This window comes from Balaenoptera musculus, chromosome 3 (assembly GCF_009873245.2).
Source record: "Balaenoptera musculus isolate JJ_BM4_2016_0621 chromosome 3, mBalMus1.pri.v3, whole genome shotgun sequence".
Taxonomy (NCBI): Eukaryota; Metazoa; Chordata; class Mammalia; order Artiodactyla; family Balaenopteridae; genus Balaenoptera; species Balaenoptera musculus.
Window position 1 is genome coordinate 102,245,379 of NC_045787.1, and position 22,072 is coordinate 102,267,450.

Sequence of the window (22,072 nt, forward strand, 5' to 3'; positions counted from 1 at the left end):
ATACCTGAAAGGGACTTTTCTTTGTTCCCATTGCCCTTTCTCATCGGGCCAATCAGAGAGCAGCTTTTATGAAACTGGGCTCTCTCATTGGCTAGCTGCTTTCTCTTGGCTACTGTAGGGGGTTGAGATATACACACGTATAAAACACACACTGAGAGCGGGTGGGGGTCCGGTGGGGGGCGGTTGTGGAGACAAAGCGTTTTATTTTCCAACCACATTGGGGTTGAGGAACCTCCTGCAGTAAGATGAAAAAAAAAAAAAAAATGGTGCGCCCGTTTCAATTACTACATCATTCACATAAAACACTTATTTATTAAAACAAATCTCAAACAGGCTGCGAGGAGAGGATGTCGGTAAATATAAGTTTGATTGTGTTATCTTGGGGGAAATAATGTATGTGATCGCTCGGTGGCAGAGGGAAGCCAAATGAGCCACTAGCGCGTAGCGAGGAGAAAAGGGAGGCTGGCTGTGTGGAAATGACTGCGAGCGTTTTGCCGGCTTCCCTTCCGTGTTTCAAGGACTCGGCAGCGCGAACTCCCGGGACTGATTTTCTGTATTGCACCTTCTGGCTTTCAACCCTCCTCCCGCCACTTTGCCCTTCTTTCAGTGTTTTTTTTTTTTTTTCCTTGTGTCTCTCATTTTACTCGCTGATTAAATAAGAAAAATCGATCTGGGGGTGAAGGCGGTGGTGGGGAAACAAGTAACCCTTTTGTTCCCAGGCTTCTGGTCCACAAGCAATGAAGTGTGAAAGCTGGCAACCATTTAACCACCACTACGTGAAAGGTTCTTCCCTGGAATTAGTAACAAAGCTTTTCCACCTGGTCCTAGGCAGCTCCAAAAAAATTTAAAAAAAATTTTTTTAATGAGGTCCCGGCCAACCATGTTAACACTTCGGGCCAGTCTCATTTTTTAAAAAATCGATTTGTGGGAGATAAATATACTAGGAAGATTAACCCGTTAAACAGTCCCAGTACCATTTTTAAGCCGAGGGATTGTCAAGAGTTCCCCTTCCCCAAATATTTAACCCTCTCTTGGGGAGAGCCGGTGTCAAAGTCCTCTGAACGCAACACTGTGCAATCCACCAAGAACACAAAAATATTTTAGAATGTATTGTAGGACAAATGCCAGCAACCAAGTTAATGGGACTCTGAGGTCACAGGACGAGAGGTTAATATGAAACAACAAGTTTAACAATAACAAGTATTGTACTGTAACCGCTAATATACTTAAGCTAATGTATTTATATATATTAAGACTTTAAAGCACTTTTAGTTTTAATTTTTCATTGTTATTTTCCATCACTTTTAGGAGCTGTAATATGGAAATTTTAAAGTCAAAGGGTGCACTGAATTTAATTGAAAGCGTCATGATCCGAAGTGTTAAAGATGCAGCACTACCGGGTTTGTAATTTCCACATGACAATCGCAATTTAAGAATGTGTCTTAAGTGAGTCAAATGGACATATAAAGTGAATTAGAGCTAGCAGAAGATTGCTTATGATGTAAATATTCAGTGATGACTTTGTGGATCAATAAAAATATTTATGTCACATGTTTTAAGTAATGTCTATTGACTCGTGTTTGAGCTTTCGATGTATTTAGTTCATTTTTTTTTAAATGCCAATTAGTTGTTTCACTACCCAAGATGAACTCGATTTGATGCTAAAATAGTAATAAACAGCAGTTTCCATCCTTTGCTGGGGTACATAAACTAGAGGAATGCAATCTATAATAGTCCTTAGATCTGCCTAAATAGATTTATTTTCAAAGCAAAGCTGTACATTAACAAATAGGGCGGAGAAGATAATCTGATACCCACTTATCGTCTATTTTAACTTTCATATTTGTTTTATACTTTTGAACGTACAGATTTTACAATCTGTGTGTGTCCCACTGCTAACAGAACATGCACGTTGATTTTTAACTTTTCTTCTTTTAGAAGAGTGGTTCCTCAAAGGACCAGATCACTCAGACACTTCCTATGTCCCTGGAGTATTTCCATCTTTGGAAGCCCATGGCTACCCTGTATAGTCAGCTTGGAAAAATCAGTAATTAGCTTTTAAAACAACTGGACTTGAAAAAGCATAGAAAATAAGACCTGCTGAAGTTCATAAAGGGTAGAAGCAACTCCTCCAACACACTCCCTTGGTAAAAGCAAATCACAGGCTCTGCAGCATAGATTTAGTGTAACTAAAACCAAAGTTTAGGCTTCCTAATACTCAAATAATCTGATCTAACCCTAACTTCAATACCTAACCCTAATTCTTCAACCTTTTTAATAAACCCCACCTGGTTAAAGATAAAGGCTTATGCCAAATTCAATCACATATTTAACCCAAACCATTTTTGATAAATTCAAGCATTTTCCTTCCATTCCAACATCTCCACACTCCCTTTGCACCCCGCCCCCACCTCCTGCCCTCCAAGTTCTGCCTAGAGACTTGAATCAACCAGAGTTGTTCTGCTGGCTTTGTGTGTGTTTGTTTTGTTTTGTTTGACAAAGGGGCCAATCAAGAGACATCAGAGGGCTATCAGCTAATTGATGAATGAAACTAAGATAATTAACTACCGGCTTAGAAAATCAGAGCTACTCCCCTCACAAAATTGGGAAGTTCTACCATATTTTAGAGAAGAAAATTTTATCTGCCTCTCTTATCAAGATGATAGGGAACATACTACTCTGGCGTACTGATATCCACACGCATATAGCTGATAATACCAGTACACTATTGTATAACATGTATACTTCGTAATTTTACATCTTAGTGCGTGTCTACTCAGAGATGATGTAGAGGGGAGGAGCTGTCTGGAAAGGAGTCTAGGAGGAAAGAAGAGGTGGGAGGAGCAGAAAGATAGTGCAAAAGGAGCAGTTAAAGAGTGCTATCCCATCTCCAATAACCACCACCACCAGCTGTGCTGCTCCTACTGCTTCCATTACTAGGTGATCAGAAGATCCTGGCACAAGACTTTTCCTCCTTTTTAAGGGCAAAGAGCTCAATGCTGAGGCCAGGGGCTTCAGGCAGTAACACAGGAAAACACAGTGGTCTTTCTTGGGTGCCTATTTCCTCTGATTTGTGCTATATCATAAAAGGATCAGAAATAATTTCTTGGATTTTTGTTTATTTGGAAGGCAGTCTATACGTGGGTCTAACTTTTCTAAATCTATGCCAACTTTGACACTAGAGAGTTACTCAAGACCAAGGGGGGAAAGTGGAAAGCAAAGTTATTAAAAAAAAAAAAAAAAAAACCTACCTGGGAATGGACTTATGAGAAAATAAACTTAATTTAGACATAATGAGAAACTTTCTGGCTGCCCAGGAAGATTGTGGAGAAAGGGTCTTATCTGTCTGGGCTTGGTTATGAACAGACCTGCCTCAAGGCTGTGGGCAAGTGACCTGGTTTCTAGGGAATATGGAATTGGTGATTTATTAAGACACCCGCACAAACACTAGATGTTCTTCACTTTACCTAGGGATAACATCCTAACTTGCTACCGAGGAAAGGTCTTTTAGAGAAAACTCTGTCTTTTCACACATGCTTCCTAAATCCAATTCAAGTTTCTGTATTATTAACAATATCCATCTCTAAACAACTGTCCCCAAAAAGAGATAAGCAGTGTTCTCAGTGAAACATTTGACGTTTTTGCAATATCCTGAAATATCACTGGACCAAAAAAGAGTGCCAAGAAGCAGATGTCTAGTGGAGAGAGAAGACCTGGCACAGAAACATTTTATTTCATCCCCATGGGAATGGGGGAAGTACTTAGGGAAGCAAGACACGGATGGTATTCACCCTGCCATGGAAGACTCCTCATGAGAGACTCATGGACATTCTGATATACATTTTGTGAATACAGACATTCACACACACTGTAAAACACAGCTGTGTTAACTCTTCAGGTCATTTCTATGCTCTATTAGTTCACCTTCAATTTAAACTCCTCAGCGTTAAACAAAGGGACTCTACATCCAAGGGAGGGAGAATGATCTCTATCTTCCAAACCTTTATAACACGGTTTTGCTTAAACAAATTGAAATGATATAAAGCAAATTTTCCATGCTCTGAGACTCACGACTACAATGAATTTTAATAGTAAAGAACTGTAAAGTTAAAGGAGGAGTTTCTCCCTATATGTCTCGGTATTTCCCCATTCCTTCTCCCAAATCTCCACCTGAAAAGAATCCAAAAGGAAAAGCAGCAAATCTTGTCCCTTTTATGCCATACAGTCCTAGGGAACCCAGCAAAATATTGCAAAGCAGCACATTCTTCTAAAGGAAAACATCTGTATACTGCTCACATTGAGAGAACTGTGATGTAGGTCAGTGTTAAGTATCTGAAATCTTACCTCTGCTTGCCCGGTCTTTCTGGTGTGGTGTGCGCTACTATATCTGAACGGGTGCCCAAGCAAGGTCTGCAGATCAGTTAGCAAAGGAAGGCAATTTACATCGCATGTAATGAAACCATTTCTGGAAAAGGATTTTTCTTTTATGCCAGTGGAGATCGGGTGCATAAAGAAGATCAAAACACAAGTTACATTTTTTTAAAACTACTTATTGGAGATTGCTGTTGCTGGTTTTATTACAATATGTATTTTACAGATTTAGGTAATAGCCCTGATTTTTCAAATCGACCTCTGTTTAGACACGTTTCACTTTGGGCTGTTTCTTGTCTGCAAAATTACAGTCATTTGCACGTTATTACAGTGGGTAGGAGACAGATTGTATTTAGCATTGGGTGGGGGAAGGGTTATTATGGGAAGTGATCTGCTACGGTCAGCACATAATTTCAGCCTGAAGAAAATTGCTTCTGAATGGCTGGTCTGTTAGCTAGCCAAGGAATGGTCACTGGGAGAAACTGAAAAATACTTCTGCTTAATCTGCATTATAGAATTATTCTCATTTCCAGAAAGATGGTTTGTGGAAAAAATGATTGTAAAACTAAGTTTAAAAATGTGGAGGTGAAATGTTGTCAATGCTCTATTTGAATCTAAAACAACTACAACAAAATACAAACCACCAAGCAGGAGAGGGCCAAAAGGCAGCAGGGTACAGCCGTGTTCTACTCCATCTTTCCTCCTTGCCTCCCCTTTTCTGCTCCCCCTTTGGTTGTTTTCAAAAATCTCTATGACTTAATGACAGTGGATTTTTATGTATGTGTAAACATTTGTGAGAGTAACACCAAATACATTGATAAATGTATCTCTTGCTTTCATACGTATATGACTACATGAAAAAGATTTCCTAACATAGCTTCTTTTTGGAGGGTAGCAGAATCCCCTTAATTGTGAGAGTATTTCATACGCTTTTGGCGCTAGAATTTAAGGACTTTCCCCACACTTTACAAACTACATTGTATTTGTGTGTACTTCACAAAGCTGACAGATTAATAAAGCAAGGATGAAAGCGTATCAGAAACTGTAGCCCCTGTCTAATTTATAATTTAAATCAAACCCTTATGAATCGCCTAGGAAGTCTTCACATACTTGGTTAGAAAAAATCAGGAGACAGGTTTATTTTAAAGAAAAATAAAAGAGTACAATTATACTCAGCTCCTTGGCTGCTGAGTATCACTTTCGTTGTGAACAACTGTGCCTCTTTTGTTTTCAAAACAAGCTTTCCTAAAGGATGAATCACTACAATCATTTGGAGAATATGCAATAAACAACAGAAAGCCAGAAAGTTGTTTTGCTATTTTCTCAACAGAGCATTTCCGTCCCATCCTCAGCTCAGCTGAGCCTCCAGTCCACCAGCCAATCATCATTATGGAAATATGGTTCCCAGCCTCCTGATTGGCTGATTCCTGGGCCAGTATGTTAAGGTTTCTTCAGCTCAATGAACACTGCATACCAGCCTGCTCTGGGGACCCTCTTCTTCCAAAACTATTTTAATCACCTTTCTTTTCTTTCCTCCGTCTTTTTTCAAGATTCTTAAAATCATCCAGAGAAGAACCTTGTATTCTTTTTAAACACTTTGAAAGCGTAATGATCATATTGGGGATCTGCTAAGAATGGAATTTAATGTCCAGGGACATTTCTTCTAACCGTATTTTAATGCTTTCTATTTATTTGGGTTCTCATGGTGTTCCCTTGGATTTTAGAGGAATTCCCACACAAGTTAAATGAACAAACTGTTCTAACACATGCTTTAATTTTTTTTTCTGAAACATTACCTGTCCTAACTAGAATTTTTTTCTCTGAGATTTTTAAAATTTAAAACATGAAATTAAAACACTTAATACTGAAAAGTAATCGAGTCAAACAATTTTTAGGAGCAAAGGAGACAATGTATTTTCCTTCATAATTAAGGCATCTTATCTATAATTTTTTTAATTGTTCAATATTTTACATTGTTATCCCCCAAAACCCACAAATGTCTTAAGGATGCACAATTTTTTCAAACTTGAAAGAGGTCTGTAATTTAAGATAGTGAATAATAACGGGAAATATATGTGCGACTTACCATGTTCCAGAAATTCTTCTTAATTCTTCGTATGTATTGATTCATTTAATCTTCATAACAGCCCCATGAGATATCATCATCAGATGAGGAGACTGAGACAGAGAAAAGATAAGGAGTGTTTTCAAGTAACAAAGCCAAATCTTGGTGGAGCCAAGATTTAATGTAGGAAGCCTGGCCCGAGTCTGGTTGCTTAACCACTGCACTTGACTGCCACCCACACATGGTTCCAGACAACAGTTCCACCCATTTGGTTGAGCATAGAAACATTAGCAGGTGACTGGTGACTTCTCTTCCTGAAAGAATAATGAATTCAACTGCTTTTCAATCAAAGAAAAGCCACTGTGTCTTCTTTCCACCAGAGATTAATACTATGCCAAGCAGAAGATGTGGCACCTAAGACTCAGGATTAAAAAAAAGAAAATCAGTTTCTTGTTATTATGCAACTGAAATGTTTTAAACATTAAAAAAAAATTACAACAATGGGTAGCAGAGTGAGGTTAAAAATGACATAAGACTGGTCATTTTTGAGACTGGTGATGTATACATTGGAATCATAATACTATTCTTTATGTAATACACACATATATACTTGGAAATTTCTATATTAAAAGTGTAAGATGAAAAGCTACTAGGTCTTTGAGAAGGAAGAGCTATTCAGAAACACAATTTATTCCTTGGCTTTGGAACATTTTTGGCATTAACCTAATAGGGTAAAATTCTCTCAAATGACAATACTGTGTATACAAACAAGCAGGAGCAGATTATACTGGCTTCCTACCATTTGTTTACTCAGGTTTTTGTTTGTTTATTTGTTTTAGGTCAAATTCACTCCCTGGGCTATATATGGTAAAAATCTGTAATGTTCTACTTATATTTTCAACATCCACTATTTGAACACTTTGTAACTTTCTATATAAACTATTTCAATCAAAAAGGAAAAAAATCAATCCCACATAGGAATATATTCAATAGAAATTAAGAAATGAAGATTCAACATTTCATCGCAGGTATATTATACACTGGGGGAAAGAAAAAATTATTTGGTAATTTAGATTTCTTCAGGGCATGTTTTCTGTCTTATTCAAAGAAAAAGAGTCGTAGAAATGAAACCAACAGTTCAGATACAGAATTAAATTCTTTAAAATAGTAACATACAGTGAAAGACACTATATAATATAAGCAACACTGAAAAGAATTAGACTAAATGAAGAGAAAAATGTTTAATCTTTACACAAAGAAGGCTATGACACTGAGATTAAAAAGAGCATTGAAGAAGATGAAATCATGGTAACTGTTACTATTCTTAACAAATAGGATATAATTTTGTGAAATAATGAGATTATAACACAAGGAGTCACTGATAAAACTGTTATAGCAGAAAATGGATAAATCATTAAATATAATGAGATTTAACTATCATTGTGAGAGAAACGATATGTAATTAGAAAAAGGAATAGAATATAAAAAGAAAGCAATGTTTCTCTCTGCGGTTCTACATTACTAAAAGTCTAGTGATAAAAGAGGAAAGTACTTCTGAGTCTATAAATAAATTATGGACACAATTATCATTAATTATAATAACAATAGTCCTCTAAAATCCAAACTCATGACCTGGCAACCTTTCATTTTACTTAACAAACACCTGTATAGCACTTACTCTGTGAAAGGCACTAAGCTAAGCATTTTATAAATATTAACTCATTTCCTGAGATTAAGTTTGAGATATTCATTCAACCTCTATTGTGTTATACAGGTTCACAGAAAATACAAAAAGGAATAAGACATCATCTCTGATCTAGAGATGCTTCAAAGTTCATAGTTGAGGTAAGACACTCGCCAAACTCCAGAGAGGATTTAATTTATGATAGTCAGTAAAAAAGTATTACTTTGGGGAAGAAGAAGAGCTAACATTACCTAAAGAGTCAGTACAGACTCTAGGAAAGAAGTAGGTGAAATTGTTATCCCACATTAGGATGCAGCTGGAGGAAGGTCATGCCAAGAAGAGGAAACACAGTGAACATAGGTATAGAGGCAAAAAAGAAGAGAAGAGCAGTGTTAGTTCAGCTTACCTAGATCACAGGGACCCTGAAGGGGAGGAATGGCGGTCAGATGTAGGTTGAAGTCTTATTGTAATAGGGCCATTATGAATCTGCAGAGAGGTGTTTTGGTGCGGGAACTATGGAAGCTGACATCCAGCTCATGCTCTGTTCACCAAGCTATGTGCTCTGGCTCTGTGCTGTGTCAGCCTAAGAAAGGGCAGCCTTTTATAATGTATAAAAGGGTGCTCTCAGCCAGACTGGACTGGAGGATGGTCTTTATCCCCTGTGATAAGAAGTCTGAGTTTATCACAAGGCAATGAGTGGCCTAGCTTTAGTAGGCCTATGGAAAACTCTTAAATCTCTTATAAGTTAATTTACAGTCATATATATATATATATATATATATATATATATATATATATATATATATATATATATATATATATATATATATAAAGAGAAGGTAGTCAGAAAAGTCCAGAAGGTAGTAAATGAATCATATCATCCACGATGCCTGGCAGAGTTCTTGGAAATTGTAATTTTCAAAATATGTTTTTTAAATTAATGAACTTATATTGAACTTCTAAATGTGAGAAGAGTAGAAAGGATTCCCAGAAAACGTAGGGGATCATAATGGTTAACAAGCAGCTCAAGGTGTATTGAGATAATATTCAAGCCAATAAGTAAATTCAGTGGACAAATGATAACAATAAACATGTAGTAAACCAACTCTGAACTTAGAAACTCTCAACTTAGAAAGTACAATTTCTACAAGAATACTCTACAGCCAAATTAAATAAACTAACCAGAACAGGGAGAGGTCTTTGTGAATGTAAACCTGTTGAAAGATAGGTCTTTATGAGTGAAAACATGTTGATTGAAGCAAAAAATGTCAACAAACAGAACACAGGGTCAAAAATGGTCTCCCTGGGGAACACCAACATCTAAATTTGGGGCAGAAAATACAACTGCTTGAATGATGAATGAGTGAGCAGAGAGAATAAAAAGAAAAGCAAAAAACCAACAGGGAAGGGATACTTCTGCGAAGGAGACAGTGATCAACAATTCAAAATGCATCGGGAAAATCAAGTAAGTGTAAGACTGAAAAGCCTCCATTGGTTTTTACTTAGAGAAGACATTGGAGAAAGACTTAGTGATCATAGAAAGAGCAACATAAGCAAAATGGTAGCAAAAACCAATGGGTTCAGGACGGAAACAGAGGGGAGCAAATTAAGAGATCAAATGAAGCCTACTCTTCTTAGAAGCTTGCTGTTGAAAGGGAATAGAGAGGGTAGTTTGAAGAGGGTCTGGGAGAAGACTTTTATTGTTGTTGTTAATATGAAACAGCCTTCAACATCCGTTTTGAGAGAAAGGAATCAGTAGAGAGAGGAGTTGAAGTTTTAGAGGTTAATTGATGAACACAGATCTGAGCTGAGAAAGGAGGGAAAGGGAAGGAGAGACCATTCAGCTGTGTCTGCCGCAGGACCATTCCATCATGAACAAGTATTTCTAGCACAGAAAACCCAAAGTGGAGAGAGTTAAGTGGAGACTCAGCAAGGAGACTGCCCCTCATGCAGCAGGATCATAAGGACCTCAGTGGAACCCAGAACAGTCTTAGCAGGCAATGAAGTGAAATAGCTAATATGAATAGAGACCCAGATAATCAGAATTTTTTATTCAGACACCTAGAGCTCTTAATAATTCAGTATATCCTGTAACTTTCTGGGAAGCTGATGAGTTAAGGAAAAAGAAACTTGGGATATTAGAACAGATTTATCTGGCCAAAGTATAAAAATTTTAATGAGTGTATTGTATTAAATTAGTCTCTCCCTTTCTTAACAGGGTTTAGACGAAAAAATAAGACGGAACTTTCCATTTCAACTTTACATCCCACTGGGTCATATGTGTCTAAGGTAAAAGGCTTCTGTATTTACAGCTATTTGTAAACCCAAAGTGAAGGTTTGTCATTGATCCACATTTGAGGCACCTGCCTCAATATAAAACGTAGCTGACCCCATTAAAATCTCACTAGTTTATTTTACATTGTTATTTTATTCCTTTACTTAAATATCATTTATCAAACACCAAACTATATTCCAGACACTGTGCTAGACTTAATACAAAAAATAACTTTATTGGTTCATTCTTGAAAAGGACCCATTTTTTATACTTTACTTGCAAATTTTTTTTAAAAGTTGTATGGTCACTTAGGGATGAACGTAATTCTACAAAGTGATTAACCTTTGCACTCTAGAAACAAGAAACTAATTAATGAACTCCCTGCATCCCTTAGCTGAGGCATAGGTCAGTATCAGAAAACAGGGCTCAGGATGTCCAGTTCCAGCAGCAAGGTTGTCAAAATCACAGGTAACACCAGGTCACAAACAAAACTTCCAAGATGAGATGGTTTCAAGAAGAAAAGAAAACAAAAATAATCTGCAACCTCAGCAGCCATCTCAGAAAATTTATTTAAATTCAATAGAATAAATAGTGAGTAAGAAAGAGGAAAGTTCCTGGGACGATAAATATCATTTTGCTGCCAACAGAATCAAACTATATACTAAAGATGATTATACAAAATATTCTAAAAATATTTCCCAAAACATTCAAAGATGTTCTAATGGAAAAAATAATTAGAAGTTGTATATCATTCACAAGAGGAGTCAGAAAAGATTTATGGAAGTCATGAAATATTGGAGCTCTGGAAAAAATATTATAAAAAGGAAAAAATGTAGGCACTGGATATGCATGTAATATCTGATAAGTCTTAAAACTATTAAATGAATTAGCAGTGGAAAAACAGGTTACCTAGCACTTCTCAGATCTTTAAATATATATTGTCTATTTTGAAAAGTTTACCATATAATTAGTGTCTGACTAAAAAAAAACAATTTTATTGAGATATAATTTATGTACCATAAGATTTACCCATTTTAAGTGTACAATTCAATGAATTTTAGTACATTTACAGAAATTTGCAACCATCACCACATCTAATTTTAGAATATCCCCATCTCCCTAAAACCTTGTGCCTATTTACTGTCACTAATAGGGTTTTTAATAATAATTTTGGAAACAACATTTAATGTTTTGGTACTCTACAAAAATGGTATTCACATAAAAGTTATGACTGGAAAATGAGTTTGATATTTCAATATGACCATCACCATCTAAAATATGTACATTTTGAAAACATCTGGATAATCCTTTACAGAAGTTGGTATGAGAGGTTCAAGACATGATAAAGCAAAATCTTGATGTATATTTCATAAAAATTATCACAGTTATCTTTTTTGAGTTACTCGGCTCTGAATTCATCCTTTTTGCCCACTTGGTAAAAGTGGATCTGAGCCTTTTAAATAGTTTTCCTTGCCAGCTGGCACAATGTTAAACTTTGTTAGTAGATGGCACTAGAGAGACATTGCAGAAGGGAAGGGTTTTGTATCCTGGTTCTAGCATATTCACTCACCAGGCTCCTGCAGCATAACACTGCTCCTGCAGTATATGGTGACCAGCAACCTCCCTTGGCACCCCGGTGGCCAGCACCATTGCTAAACACCTCTTGTGAGATAATTCCCTGTGTACAGATTTCACCAACACTCTAGGGGGCAGATTTCGTGCAAGTTCTGCTGGCATGGCCCTGCAAAGACTTCTCCGCCATTCAATGAACCAAGGCCATGTGGTCTCCAAAAGGTCTGGATCTCAGTTCTGGGTGTGAGGGAACAGAGAACGCTTCCTTGGGTGCTTTATCTCAGCACTAGGGATAGTGGTTGTACTATATTGTATTATTTCTGATATTATATTACATATTATATCTTTTATTCTTACATTTTTTTAAAGTTCTCTTAACTTCTTACTAGCCAGTCCCTCATTACTACAATCCCCTGCTATACTTAATAATTATTTATATTAAACTTTCCCTGCTCAAATTACTATTTGGTTCCTCTCCCTGATTAGATGAAGACTGATATAAAAATATACTGTGAGCCAGAGATACCTGCTTTTTAAAAAATCTTTATAATCATTCCTTTATCAAAAGACAGTTTCTCTTTAACATCCACTTACTATAGACCAATAAGTGTATCTAATATCTAGAAAGCTATGGCTAAATTTAGGAAGAGAATCTATAGTAATTTTGAAAGGAAAAAGAAAATCATGGACTCCCCTGGTGGCACAGTGGTTAAGAATGTGCCTGCCAATGCAGGGGACATGGGTTCAAGACCTGGTCTGGGAAGATCTCACATGCCGTGGAGCAACTAAGCCCATGCACCACAACTACTGAGCCCGCATGCCACAACTACTGAAGCCCACGCGCCTAGATCCTGTGCTCGCAACAGGAGAAGCCACTGCAATGAGAAGCCCGCGCACCCCAATGAAGAGAAGCCCCTGCTCGCCGCAAACTAGAGAAAGCCGGCGCACAGCAACAAAGACCCAGTGCAGCCAAAAAAATTTAAAAATTAATTAATTAAATTTAAAAAAAAAAAATCACAATGCTGAGTTGTGGTAGACCAAACACTGGACCAGAACTGAAGTGACCTGAGAATCTACTGATAATTTCAGCCACTGTTCTAATTACAACTATGTAGCCAACAACCCCCACATTTAGTGGCTTAAAATAACAACCAGTTTTATATACTTCATGATTTTGAGGGTCAGTAATAAGGGCAGGTCTTGCTGACGAATCTTTCTCTTCTGTGTGGTGTCAACAGAGGCCACTTGGTGGTACTCAGTCAGAGCATGGGCTATTCTAGAGAGTCCAAGAGAGCTTCACTCACATTTCTGGCACCTTGGAGAGGTGCCTGAAGGTCTGAGCTCAGCTGGGACTGTCAATCAAAATACATACACATGGGCATTCCAACCTGGTAGGCTCACAGTGGTCAAACTCTTTACACGGCTCCTCAGGGCTCCAAGAGTGAGACCTAGTGAATGAGGTGATAGCCGCCTGGCCTTTTAGGATCCAACCTTGGAAGGCACTCAGGTCAATTCCCTGGTTCTGAGGGGTTTCCTGGGAGCTTTGCAGTGCCAAAACCACGACTGTCCTGGGAAACCCTAGTGCCATACTGTATCAGTGCCAGTGGTCACAGGCCCACCCAGATTCCAGGGGAAGGAACAGAGACTCCACCACTACGGCGGTCTGTGAGAGAGTGTCAAAGAATTGAAACTATGTTTTTATAAACACCCAGCCAGTTAATCTCTCTGAGACTCAATTTCCTTATTTAAAAGAAATAAGAGGTCTATAGAAGCAGCTTCTAAGCCTTGATCCAGCTCTAAACCTTGATTCTATCAACAGGAGACAGAAAAGACATCAAGAACTATTGTTAGGCTATAACAAACTCACTGTTTGTGCATTTTGCTTGGAAATAGATTACTGTATTCAAAGAGACCCTCACATCACTTTTTTGGGGATTTATTTATTAAATTTCACAATTGTGTGGGTCTTTTAAAAATGAATCTTGCTCAGCAAACCTGAAACTCCTTTAACTAGTAGACTTTTATTTGTTTTCAGTTCTAAGAATTTTTCTTGATTATATTCTTTCTTCCATTATCTGTCTTCTACCTATCTGGAAGTCTGAGTGAATACTTACTAAAACTTCTGGGTATATCTTCTGTGTTTCTTAACTATTTTCTCATACTTTCCATGTTTCTGTCTGTATTAGCTTACTAGGACTGCCATAATCAAATACCACAGACAGGATGACTTAAACTACAGAAATTTATTTTCTCACAATTCTGGAGATTAGAAGTCCAAGATCAAGGTCTCTCTCCTTGGCTTGCAGATGTCTGCCTTCTTGCTGTGTCCTCACATGGCCTTTCCTCTGTCGGCATGCATCCCTGGTATGTCTTTCTGTGTGTCCAAATTTCTTCTTGTTATAAGGACACCAGTCAGGCTAGGACCCACCCATATAACCTAATATAACCTTAATTACCTCTTTAAAGGCCCTATCTCCAAACATAGCTACATTCTGAGGTACTAGCGGTTAGGATTTCAACACATGAATTTGGAGGAAACACAATTCCGCCCATCACATTGTCATTATGACCTGCATTCTGGTAAAGACAGTGGGCTCAGTTTCCCTGCGCACTGACTGGATCATAGCAAATCCATTCTGCTACTTCTATCAAGGATTTTTATTTCAATAATTATAATATTTTATTGATGTATAGTTGATTTACAATGTTGTATTTATTTCAGGTGTACAGCATAGTGATTCAGTATTTTTTGCAGATTATACTCCATTATAGGTTATTATAATATAATGGCTATAATTTCCTGTGCTATACAATATATCATTGTTGCTTATCTATTTTATACATAGTAGTTTGTATCTCTTAATCCCATATCCCTAGTTTGTCCCTCCCCTCTTTAATAATCATAATTTTTATTTCTGAAAATTTTAATGTTTCTGTTTCACATCAGCCTATTCTTTCACGAATATTCTCTTGAATATTTCACCATAATAATTTTTTTTCTAGTTTAAATACACAATTCTATTATTTGAGACTTCTCCTCAGGACTTAATTCTTCTGCTTCCTGAATTTTAAGCCTATTTTTCAAAATGTTTTCCTTCAGATATCTGGTGCTATCTCACCATCTGGGGAGGAAGAGTATACTCCTGGCTCATATTCTGGGTTGGGAACTCCTCTGGGCATCTGTAAGCTACCTGAGGTGCCACCGCCAGTGCACACCTGTAAGGACTCCCACTTCAGAGATCCTTATTCAAGGTTTTATTCTAATAGCAAACACTACATAAAAGGAAAGGACAGCAGTCGAATCCAGCATATATTTCCCCTCCTCAGTAGACTTTGTGTTACATGGGGTTCCTCTCCAATTTGAACTCACATGCAAGAGGCCTTTGCTTCAGTTTCTTACTTTGTTTCAAAAGCAATTAGGGTAATAATCTGAAAGTAGAAAACCTTTGTTTTCCTGCTGTTCAGTTGATGTGGCAAAGGAGTGAGGAGTTGGACCCTGTAGTACAGCTTTTTCAAATGTGGCTTCTCAGGTGTCCTGAGAATTATACTGGGACCCCTATTGAACTTTATAGATGGTAGGTCATTATTGGGATTACTGATATCACCTTTGTAGTAGCTTTCTTCTATCCACTGTTTTCTATCTTACAGGAATTTCTCAAAATATATGGACCTCTCATGGTGACCCATGTTGTTTTGCAGCCCTCTTAAAAGATGATTTTCTATCATTTCAGTGGAGTTTAGGGTGTAAGGGGAATTACATAGTGTGTTTAGACCACTATATTGATATAACCCCTGCTGAGTTTTAATATGAAGAAATAAAAGTAATCATGCTCATCTTAAAAAGTTTAAAAAAAAAAAAAGGATAGAATACATATTATATAAAGTAAAAATGCATAAGCTTCCTGTCACTCTCCTAGTAACCACATTCCCTTCTCTGGTAGAAACTTCTCCCAGTAGTTTAGTAGGTGCCTTTCCATAACTTTCTCCCATGCATTTACAAGTACGTACATGATATGTAGAGTTTTTCTCCTGCTAAACCTGGAATTGCACTATTACAACTTTTCTGCAATTACTTTTTCACTTAAAAATAAATGATAAACATCTTCTCAGCTCAGTACCTATAAATGATCTCATTCTTTTTATGGCTGCATAATATCTTTAGGATGGAAATACTGTCATTTATTATGTCAGTTCTCCAATTGATGAATTGCATGGACTGAATATTTATGTCCTCCCCCACCCAAATTCATATGCTGAAATCCTAATGCCCAATGTGATAGTATTTGGAGATGGGATTTTTGGGAGGTGCTTAGGTCAGGAGGGGGAAGCCCTCATGAATGGGATTAGTGCCCTTATAAGAGACCCCCAAAGAGCCAGCTTGCCCCTTCTGCCATGTGAGGTTACATTAAGAAGATGGCCATCATCAAGGAAGTGCTTCACTGAGGAAGTGGGCTCTCACCACTGGTGACACCTTGATCTTGGATTATTAGTCTCCAGAACTGCAGAATATGAATTTCTCTTGTTTACAAGCCACTCAGTCTATAATATTTTGTTATAGAAGCCTGAACAGACTGAATGGATATTTAGGTTGTTTTCAAAAAAGCTTATGGTTTGATATCAACACCTCAAAGAGTTATTAAGTTATTATACAAGTCAGGAGTATCAAGTAACATTGTATATCCCTACAGAAACTATTCTTAAACCACTAGTAAATATGGAAAATGGAGGCTATTCCAGAAAAAGTCATTTAGTTGTCTATTTTATGCTTAGGATTCAAATTATGAGACAGAAAAAACTAAGTAACAGTGGCCATGGCTGAGCATGAAAGCAAACGTCTCATCAAATATTTGCTTTACATGGGTCATTTGAAGTTCTATCAACTCTGAGCACATTGCCTTAAACTGCTGAAAATTCAAAAATAGTTGTGCTACTGCTCTGCTTATTGTTCCTTATTCATTCCATATCAGCTTACTTCTGTGAGATGTTTTATCCTAATATTTATTTAAGCGCTCTCTGTGTGCCAGGCATTGTACTAAACCTTTAACCAGAGTATTTCATTTAACCCATAACCAACCCAGAAAAGTAAATTTATTAGTTGTGTGATCTTGTGCAAGTAATATAACTTCTTTGAGCTTTGGCTTCCTTGTAAATAGAAAAAGGACCATACTCTAGTATTAAATAAGTTAACACACATCAATTGAGCTTTTACTATGTGCCAGACATCCTAACTCAGGCAGAGTTACTTGCAGGATTAAATGAAATAATGAGTGTAACATAATACTTGGTATAAAACAGGCATTCAAATGGTAACTCCTATTATTGTAGCTAGAAAGACACCAAGCTTGAATTTGAACCCAACACTATATGAGTCCAAAACCAACTGCCCCCCCTTTTTCTTGTGAGGCCATGCTATCCTCCTAAAACCAACATCATATGACTGTACCTGTAATCCACTGTTCTTTTCACTGGTTTCCGTAATCCAAGCCATACAATTATTCCAAGGTTAAAAAGTTAAGTATAAACTCACCATGGTTTCTAGTCCAAATAATTTTTTTAAATTTTATTTATTTATTTATGTGTTTGTTTGTTTGTTTATTTATTTATTTATTTATGGCTGTGTTGGGTCTTCGTTTCTGTGCGAGCGAGGGCTTTCTCTAGTTGAGGCAAGCGGGGGCCACTCTTCATCGCGGTGCGCGGGCCTCTCACTATCGCGGCCTCTCTTGTTGCAGAGCACAGGCTCCAGACGCGCAGGCACAGCAACTGTGGCTCATGGGCCCAGTCGCTCCGTGGCATATGGGATCTTCCCAGACCAGGGCTCGAACCCGTGTCCCCTGCATTGGCAGGCAGATTCTCAATGACTGCGCCACCTGGGAAGCCCTAGTCCAAATAATTTTTTACTTCTGTGATTTCACTATTTCTTTGCACTGTGTACTACATGATCTAGTTTTCCATAGTTCGTCATATATTTTTTCTATAGTTCCTTCTTAAATGTACCTTGTGTTTTGAGACTTCAAGTGGACAGATGGTATTTTCTACTTCTTTTATGTGTTTTATAGGGTTTAAGCTGTGACTAGACATGTAGTCGATTGCACAATATACAAATGAAATCTGATTTTACAAAATTTGCAAACCAAAAGAAACGGGAGGACAACTACTATGACACATGGATTCACTAGTGAAAGAGGTGAGGGAAGGAAGGGTGAAGAAGGGGCAAAATTTTAAAACATCTAGGCTTTCTGAAGTTGAAAGAGATTAACATCAATGCCCTTGGTGTTACAGTAGTAAAACTGTGAAGGTGAGTGAAAGTCAGCAAGAGTAAACAGCTAACCTAACAGTTCGTTCAGGGTTGTAAACAGATGAACTTCACAGTTCAAATGGTAAGCATCTTTCTCTGCTTCCCATAAGCAGCAATGCTGCCCATTCTTCACAAGAATCCTAGAGTTTGTTTATTATTTTTAGCTGATTAATAGATGATTTCCACACTAAGATCCATACCAGAAGAAGTAATAGGGCAATTAAGCCAAGCATAGCCAAGCCAAGGTTTTCATTCTCTCCAGCAACACCTAACATCTAAAACCTGAAAACTGGAAATACCTATACTATCAGCTTTTCATATTACATATGTATATGTGTGTGTGTATGTATTTTTTTCTATTTTTATATAATAATTCCTTGACTAATTCTGCCCAAATAAAGCAATGTGGTTACTGGGTAGGAGAGATCTCTTACAGCAGCAGAGGATTTGGTGATTTGTACTTGGGAGGATGAGCAAGCTGGCTGTGAATGGGGGCAGGCACCATGGAAAGAACCCTGAATTCAGAGTTCGAATCCCAAGTTCTTGTCCTAGATGTCACCCATCAACTGTGGTACCTAGGGCAAGCCACTTACATTTTCTGCTGTGCCCCAGTTTTTCTTGTTATAAACTGGGACAATAAGGCTTGCTCTACTTACCTCATTAGTTTGTGAGGGTCATAAGAGATAATGTGTATGAATGTACTTTGAAAATATAAAGCCATCTGTAAATGCAATGCATTTTCATTTTATATGTGGACTAGTGAAACTATCAAATAAGCCTGTAGTTGGATGATACTCCATCTTGACTGCTGTGGGTCATACAAACAGGTAGAATAAATTTACTAATATGATATACTGAAATTGCATTTCCAGGATGAATTGACAGAGGAGTCAAATCAGTTCTATACATATGCGCTTAAGAGTATGTTAGAAACTGATATTATAAACTGATAGCTATGGGGGATGTTGAGATAAAGACAAAATAGCAAATGCACAATCTAGATCAGTTAGTTTGATACTTGATAAAATAATAGTGAGGTTGAATACTTTGCTATAGTAGAAATTCTTTGAAAATCCAACCTGACCAGGTATGGAAGTAAAGAAAATATTACATAATTAGAATCAAATGTTTTTAGCTGGAAAAGACCTTAAAGAATATTCTACTCTGACTCCCTTAATTTTGTAGCTGAAAACATGAAAGCTCAGCTTTTGCATGTATTTTGCCCAAGACCATACGTTTGAGATGGTAGCAAGATTATTCTAATATTCTAGCTACTCAGAGCCATCTTTGAAACCATTTTTTAAGTCCAGAGTGAGAGGCTGGCTCACGATGGTGGCTGAATTAAGAATTTGGGGTTCCAGAGGTGGGCAAGATGGATAATGCTGGTGGTGCTGGGTTAGGAGACTAAATGAAGTTCACGGACAGCCATGAATAAAGGCAGGTTTGTTGACTGATCCATTCCAATGAAAGAGCAAAAGTGGGTCAAACAAATTCTAAAGGCTAATGAAGGGAGACCTTGAACTGGAGACAATGTAGACATAAGGAAAAGATTCCATAAGTTAAGACTGGCTAATCACACTGGGCTTGGGAATAATAGTAAGAGAATAATGATACTTCTACTTCTTAGCGCTTAGAGCTAACTTTTATTAAGTGCTATGTGCCAGGCATGGTGCTAGGTGTTTTACATAATTCTCTTTTTAAAATCTCTCACTCTCACAAAATTGAGATGGGAACCATTATCCCATTTGGGGGAGAAGGAAATGGAGACATAGTAGGAGAGTTGGAGCTTGGCCTGCACAAGTTCGAAGTCCACATGCTCAACCGCTGTGTTCCATGACCTCCAAAGAAGGCAGGAACAGTAAGAGGACTGGATTTAGCAACACCAGTCCTTGATTCATCCACTAGTTGGTAGGGGTGCAGTGTATGACTTCCACAAACTATCAATGAACTTGAATACAATAAACTACCCCAAACCTACATCTAAGCTTTGTTTCAAAATTATAACTTCACATTAGCATCTTGCACTGATTCTGTGTCATCCATTTGCATACGATTTTTCATTTTAGTGTAGATATGATAAAGTAGATGTAGAGAGTCACTGGACATTGGCTTGTAATTAATTCTGGTGGATTGATGTTTATACCAAACGAAAATCAAAATAATCAGGTCAGGGCTTCCCTGGTGGTGCAGTGGTTGGGAGTCTGCCTGCTAATGCAGGGGACACGGGTTCGAGCCCTGGTCTGGGAAGATCCTACATGCCGCGGAGCAACTAGGCCCGTGAGCCACAATTACTGAGCCTGCGCGTCTGGAGCCTGTGCTCCGCAACAAGAGAGGCCGCGATAGTGAGAGGCCCGCACACCGCGATGAACAGTGGCCCCCGCTTGCTGCAACTAGAGAAAGCCCTCGCATGAAACGAAGACCCAACACAGCCAAAAATAAATAAATAAATAAATAAATAAATAAATAAATAAATAAAGTAGCTATTAATTAAAAACAAAAAATAATCAGATCATTTCTATACTAGTTAAATATTTATAGAACTATAGAGTCAGAAATCTATCAAATGTTGATATATTTGGTTAGAAGGAGCTATTTCTAGACATTCACCATATTATCAATATCCATTCATTCATCCAATCAACAAATATTTCTTGAGCATCCATTGTGTGCCAAGCTCTATTATAGGCACCAGGTATATCTATTATAAATACCAAAGTCCCTGCTGTCATGGAGTTTACATTCCAGTGAAACTGAGAAATAAGTAAACAGGTAAATAAAAATGATAATTTCAGCTAGTAAGAAACACTATGAAGAAAATAGAAGAGGATGATATGAGGGAAAATGATGGGGGCAGGAGGAACTTTAACGCTCTTACTGCCCCCACTCCTTCATTAAAAAATCAATGAAGATCTCCTTTCCTAAATGTAGAATATTCCTCTGGATTGGGTTTAAAATAAGCAGCAAAAATGTGCTTGCCTTAAAGGGAATATTAACTAAGCATTCCCCATCTAAAATAGGGCCAGCCCCAGAAAAATCTTGTCCTGGTTCTGTGTGATCATGGGATGCACAGCAGGAGGGCTCGCTGGGCATCTTCCACTCCATCCCTGGCCGTTTGCTGCAGCCTCTTTCAGGGTAACACAAAGCTGGGATTCCAATCAGCTGTTTAAGACTGATGAAATAACTGACTTCTGTGGTCTCCCTAGTTCCACGGGACATTGCTTTCCTTTGTTTTATCACAGCCATTGATAAAATTAGGCTAGGTTGATAATACAGACTGGCATTCAGAAGTTATCAGGAAACTCCCGACATTGGCGGGATCGTTTTCATAATGTTGCCATTTCACTGTCATAAGCAAAAAGGCTCCAACTGGAAAATAATGCCTGTTCTGCTTTATCCTGTAAATGCAAACCATCGCTGAAGTTCAGAAGCATAAGGCTAGGGAAGTGTGGAGCTCTAACCAGATAGATCCATGTGTCGCTATGGTTAATACGGAAATGATGAACGCAAACTTTATGACTTTGACATGAGCTGCAATAAAAATTTGGCTCAAGATACGGTTTTCGTGAAAAAAAAAGAATTCGTTTAAAAAATCCACAGTTTGGGGGCTTCCCTGGTGGCCCAGTGGTTGAGAGTCTGCCTGCCAATGCAGGGGACACGGGTTCGAGCCCTGGTCTGGGAAGATCCCACATGCCACGGAGCAGCTAGGACCGTGAGCCACAATTACTGAGCCTGCGCGTCTGGAGCCTGTGCTCCGCAACAAGAGAGGCCACGATGGTGAGAGGCCCGCGCACCGCGATGAAGAGTGGCCCC